Raw genomic sequence first — 6,543 nt, 5'->3', positions numbered from 1 at the left:
TAATTGAATTGTATATGTAAAAATGGTTAAAAAGGCAAATGTTTTTCTATGTATGTTTTATCACACACACACACAAATTTTATATCCCCATGGTGTGCTGCAGGATAAACACTGGACTGCTAACCACAAGGTCGGTGGTTCAAATCCACTCCTTGGAAATCCAATACAGTATCACTGAGTCAGACCCCACTCAAAGGCACTTAACACAACAAACAAAAAACCTCAAAGAGACAGACTGTCTCCATCCATACCACTAATTCTTTCAAAGTCCTCTCTGAGCTAGCAGTTCCTTGCCAGCTCTGCCTGCAATCAGTCCAAACCTTGTATCACAAGGAGACAACTCTATTGGCAGAGCCTCTTCACACTTATAAGAGCCTTCGCAGTAGAACACTAAAACTATCCTGTATTAACCCCTAAGGCAAAGAGCAAGGCTCAGAAGGATAGGCATGTTTCTAGATTCTTGAAACTATATTTTTGTTGTAACTTTTTAATTTGAATTGGGTGAAAGTTCACAGAGTAGATAATCAGTTTCACATTCAATAATGCCTACACATTTTGTTTCATTTCATTGATTACAAACCCTTCAATGCAACATCAATTATCTGACTTCCTGTTTCTATTCCTCATTTCCTAACTCTTCAATATTGTCCTTGGGTAAATGTTGCCCTTTTAATATCAAATGGTTGATACAGCCACAATATTCATACCTCACTAGTATTATTGTTTGCCTTATAGACCTGTTGATTGTTTGGCTGAAAAATTGAGCAACTGGGGTAAGAGTTCAGTTACAAATCTGAAGGATGACTAAGGACGATAGTATTGAGGGTTTCACCTGTCTCTATCAGAGTAGTATGGCGCTGAGGGTTAATGCGCTGGACTACAAAGTTAGTTGGAACCACAAGGTCAGCAAGTCAAGTTCACCAGCCACTCCTCAGAAACGCTATACAGGGTTGCCATGGGTTAGGACTGACTAGATGGTACTTAACAACATCATGATCAGACCAGTATGCCTGCTCTCTTATAATTTTGAATTTTGTTGCACATTTTCTCCTACTCTATCCAAAACAGTCTATGTTTTGTGATCCCTTTTCAGAGCAGTTGGTAGTGGTAGCCAGGCAGCATCTAGTTCTTCTGATCTTAGGGTCATGGTGACTGATGTTCATGTAGTCCAGTAATCTACTGGACTAATTGTTTCCATGTGTCTTCAATTTTCTTCACTCTTCTTTCCTCTGGAGAGAAAGAGACCAGTAGTTGCACGTTAGATGGCCACTAATAGGCTTTTAAAACTCCAGTCACTATCCACCAAAGTAGGGTAACTTTGTTTTTGTGGATTGTTTTGTAGCACTGTGGGATAAAGCACGGGACCACAAGATTGGTTTGAACCGCAAGGTCAGCAGAGTTCAAACTCCCCAGCTGTTCCTTGGAAACCCTATGTAGGGTCATTATGAGTCAGAAGCAACTCAATGACACTTAACAGTAACTACAATATTGACCACGGTATTCCCCAAGACAATGGTCCTGAGCCCCAGGCCTACTGACTCACTCCCTCAAGGTGTTTGGTTATGTCTAAGAAGTTTTCATAACTGTGCCCCTTGTATGCTCCAGCAAAGCCACGGGTATATTTGCAGCAAAAATAAATTTGTTGCTGTTATTAAGTGCGTGGAAGTCATTTCCAACTCAAACACTGTATAGGGTTTCTGAAGAGTAGATGGTGGGTCTGAACTACTGAACTTGCGATTAGCAGTCCAGTGCTTATCCTACAATGCCACACCAGAACTACACAAAGATAAATACCCATGTACAAAACATACTCTGTCAAACCCGTGTGTGTGTGTGTGTGTGTGTGTGTGTGTGATACATATATCCTCCCCCTCTCACCTCCATATCCACTCAGCCTGCCTGTGTTGTCTATCCAGACATCTAGTTGTAGATCACCATTATTGCAGGACTGTGTGCATGACAGTATTTACTTTTGTTACTTTTAACTCTTGCTCTCCTACCAGAGTCCTCACCTGCCTCCATCATTTTTTGCCAACCTCCCTCAAGCATACTGCCTTCCTCTTCACCCAAGTAACACATGTATTAATTGTACCTATCATGTTCCATAAGGAGCTCTGGTAACGTAGTGGTTACAAATTGGGCTGCTAACCTCAAGGTCGGCAGTTCGAAACTACCACCTGTTCTGCGGGAGAAAGATGAGGCTTTCTGCTCCCATAAAGATTTGCAGCCTTGGAAACCCTGTGCAGGGTCACTATGAGTTGGAACCGACTCCATGGTACTTAACAACATCATGTTCCATGGAGTCCTGGTATAGCACTGTGGGTTAATGCACTGGACTGGAAAGTCAGTTTGAACTGCAAGGTCAGTGGCAGTTCAAGCTCACCAGCTGCTCCTTGGAAACCCTATACACTGTCACTATGAGTTGGAACCAACTCAATGCCACTTAACATCAGCAACAACATCATGTTCCATCAGAAAGCATCTAATTTAAATTACATGGTGGATTGTTAAGACTTTTAAGTAAGAGAAGTTACTTGGTTTTCTTGCCTGCAAATAGGTTAAGGATAAGAACAAGGCCTAAACATCCCATATACAAGGGCATTGCTGAAAGATCTGCAGACCTAACTTAATGATTTCTGCCCTTACTAGATATGTGACCTTGAGTAAATCACTAAGCCTCTAATAAGTCTTACTTTCCTCATCTATAAAATACGGATTATGGCACCTACTTCATAAAGTGACCATGATGATTCAAATGGCATGTGTGCTCTGTAAACTCAAAAGTGCAGTTCAAATATAAGATGTTGAAAAGAAATTATGAAATTAAATACCCTCAAAAACATGATTTCTGAATTCAGTATTGGAATACCTAATAAGAAGTCAAACATGTGATAACAACAAAGTACAGGAAATAGACGAGTTCAATTACACTGAACTAATTAAAATGTTTACAATTTAAATATCTGTAAAGCATTTATTTTAATTTCAGCACAAATTATCTTAGAGGCAAGGATGGTGAGACTTCATCTCTGGTAACTCTGGACATGTTATCAGGAGGGATCAGTCCCTGGAAAAAGATGCCATGCTTAGAAAAGATTTAATGACATCCAACAACAACATTTTCTATTCACAATTTAGTGTTGTTTTAGTTTTCATTTCCTATGAATCATATACCGTAATCTTTTCAGGGCTAAGGACTTTTACAGTCTTTAAGCTACCCTTGTTTGAGTGTATCTTAAATAGAGTCAATAAGGTGTAGGCATATAGATATAATGAACACATACTACATATGTCATGTGAGTTATATATTTTCTGGTACCTGTGAATTACTTCTATTATTGTAACAGAACTGAGAGAGACTGTGGCAGCATGAGAAACTGCAACAAGTATATCTCAAATATAATACAGCTTTACAGATGGAAACTTGAATATATGGGATATTTAATCATGTGAGAGAAGCCTTGGTGGCACCGTGGTTAAAGCACACTGCTGCGCTCCTGGCCAAAAAGGTTGACTTTTGGACCACCAGTCACTTCAAGGGAGACATGTGACTTGGCTTCTGTATACATTTATAGCCTTGGAAACCATATAAAGTAGTTCTACACATACATACACATAACAACAACAACTCAGTCTATAGGCTCAATGTGAGTCAGAATCAACTCTACAGTTGTGGGGTTTTTGTTTCATCATGTGCGTGGAAGGTGCAGTTTAACTATAAAAACAGCTGCTTATATCGATTATAATAACAACAAAGACTGATTATGACATCATCAAAATCCAGAGGAGTTCAAGCCTGAAGTTCCTTTACAACATTTTGAAGTAAGCCTTACACACCCGTGCCTTACTTTGATAAAGCATGCAAAAAAGAAAAAGCCAAAGGCATTGATCTGTTTCTCTCTGTAACGGCCACATGCTAAACAGGCCACGGTTCCTGTACCAAAAGCTCCGCACTGATGAGTTAGCAGAGAGCCAGGCAGGGGTTGCCCCCCTTTGTCGCTGCTTTCATTTTAAAACTGAATCATAATTTCTGCATTGGATACGAAGATGGGTTTACAGCTATTAGCCATCATATTAATAATTTAGAAAATACATGCCCAATCACTTGTGTTCTTTCAATTCTCCATGAACACAGCTGCAACCCACATTACAATCGAGTGTGAATGGATATTTTTCAGATGAGATATTTGGGCTGAATTATTAGGTAGCCTGTACTACGAAATTACTAATAAACATTGCTTCTGGCTCAATTTAGCTTGAACTCAGTGAACCTAGCCAATGGTGACAAATCAAAAACTCTGAAATGCCTGATGAATGAATCTAACTAATCAAGGAACCCTGTAGGAAGTAGATGCCAGGATTAATGAGCCAGTAGTTTCACCATGCCATGCTGTTATTTCTTCACATAAATGCCCTCAGATGAGATTACCTTTATGTCATGAAAAGGAGACGAGGAAGGTTATATTCTTTCAAGTGACAGGTTAACTACCGCCATTACTAGAAGACACATCTTTGTGGCCTAAGTTTTTCTTTATCCTAAAATTAAAATGTAAAGTCTACAACACAAATTAAAAACACATTTTCATTTTCAGGGCAAGGAATCATTGAAGGCATCAAATATAAACTGCTCCAAAGTCAGAATTTCTTTCTGTATTTTCAACTCACATCTACCTTGATTTACCCAAACTGCTCTGCATCCTATTTTGTATTCAATACATAACATCACCCTAGTAGGTTGCTTTCCTCTGTCATATTTCTCCTGCTATCAGCAAAAGGTAAGTTAAGTGCAATGCAACATCATTACTATGCCATCATTTGTACATCATTTGTGATGGTATTTAGCACCAATACTGAGGAGAAAATAAACACACAAGGATGAATATATATATATTCAAATAAAGTCATATAGTTAGTTATAATGGGCCTTGGAGTGATAGTATCCAATGCAAAACAGGCTTCTCAGCAAAAAAGGAGGCACCTAACATGCATCTACCTTGTGTTTTGATATAATTGATCATTATTGTCTTTATTCCCTTATGAAATTTAATTAGTTATTTTTCTAACTATCATTTCTGAGTCAGAACAGCTGTGTATACAAAGCAATAATAATATGAAGCGTTAGTTGTTATATATATATTTTTCTCTCTCTCAAAATGCAGAATTCGGGCCTGTGGTTGAGATTTTCACTCTCTGCTTTTTATCTTTACTAAACTGTCAACATTAACCGTTTAGGCCAGGTTGCCTTCCCTATGCTAATAGCATATATGACTTTTAAATGTTCCAGATTCTTAGTACAAAAGCCTATTTCCATAGAAATAAATATTATTCCAGTCAGGTCAAGTGAAAAACTCTGTAGGCTTTCATTATAATATTGATAAACAACCACCATATTATGAAATATAAGTGCTTTGAAAGCATCTATCACTTTAGTTGATTTGTAACTTCCCATCAACGTTCTGAGTTGGCCCATTTTTTTCAAATCAAAGTTCCCATTTCCCCTGCCTTTGAGAAATACAATTTTTAAAGATTCCATTTAGCATCCTTTATTGCACTCCTACATCATAAAGTTATGCTTTATAGCAGCATAAAAAAGCTGTAAAATTAGCATCCTTGTAAACAACCGTCCATGCTCACTTGTGAAGCCATCTATGATTTGTACTGATTTCTTAAATGTGACTTGAGACTACAGCACCCAGAAATTTCACATTTAAGAGAGAGAGAGAGAGAGAGAGAGAGAGCACCAATGTATGGGGGAATATGATTAAATGTAAAAACAAGGAAAAGTATTTTTCATCTACTGATATTTTAGAAATTTGGTTTTGTGCTGCTAAACTCTAGAATACAGAAACATTCCATTTTCACATGAAAACACAAAGAAACATGTTTTTCTCTTCTTTGGTGTTTATATGTTATACCAGAAACATCTCAATGTAGTACTGAACTAGCCTATGAACACACTTACCGATTTTAACGAACTAAAAATACTAAGGCAACATAATTTTAAATCACACACACACACACACACACACACACAGGGGTACCATTTCATCTTCACTGACTTAGGGAGACTATCTTTTGTGTTCACTTACTTGTGTTCCCTTACTGACAACAGTTCCTAAAATTCACATGAAGCCCCAGTGGTAGGAAATTGTTTTCTAGCTCAAGAATGTTTGGGCTTGGGGGGGCGAGGTGGAGGGGAGACAGGTTTCCACTCTGTGTCAACCAGATGAGAAATGGTCCTATGGGGAAACGGGGTGCGCTCCCAATGCTTATAATGAGCATTCATTTTCTAACCACAAAACTGATTTGGTGTTAATCTTCCAAAAGAAGTGATAGCGATTTGCCTCCAAGTTTAAAACACAAACGCAACCTTCCTCCTCAGACTACCTAAGAAACTGCAATGCTGCCCATTGATCTGGGGGGCTGCCCTGGGCACGAGGTTCGCTCACACCCAGCACAGGCCCTTAGAGTATAACCCCAGCAGCTCCGCTGGGAAGGCCCCGAAAGAAAGGGGCTGACCTGCCATAGGGTGGTCCTGGACAC

This window comes from Chrysochloris asiatica, unplaced genomic scaffold, assembly GCF_000296735.1.
Source record: "Chrysochloris asiatica unplaced genomic scaffold, ChrAsi1.0 scaffold00234, whole genome shotgun sequence".
In the NCBI taxonomy this organism is placed as follows: domain Eukaryota; kingdom Metazoa; phylum Chordata; class Mammalia; order Afrosoricida; family Chrysochloridae; genus Chrysochloris; species Chrysochloris asiatica.
This window is presented reverse-complemented; position numbering follows the sequence as displayed.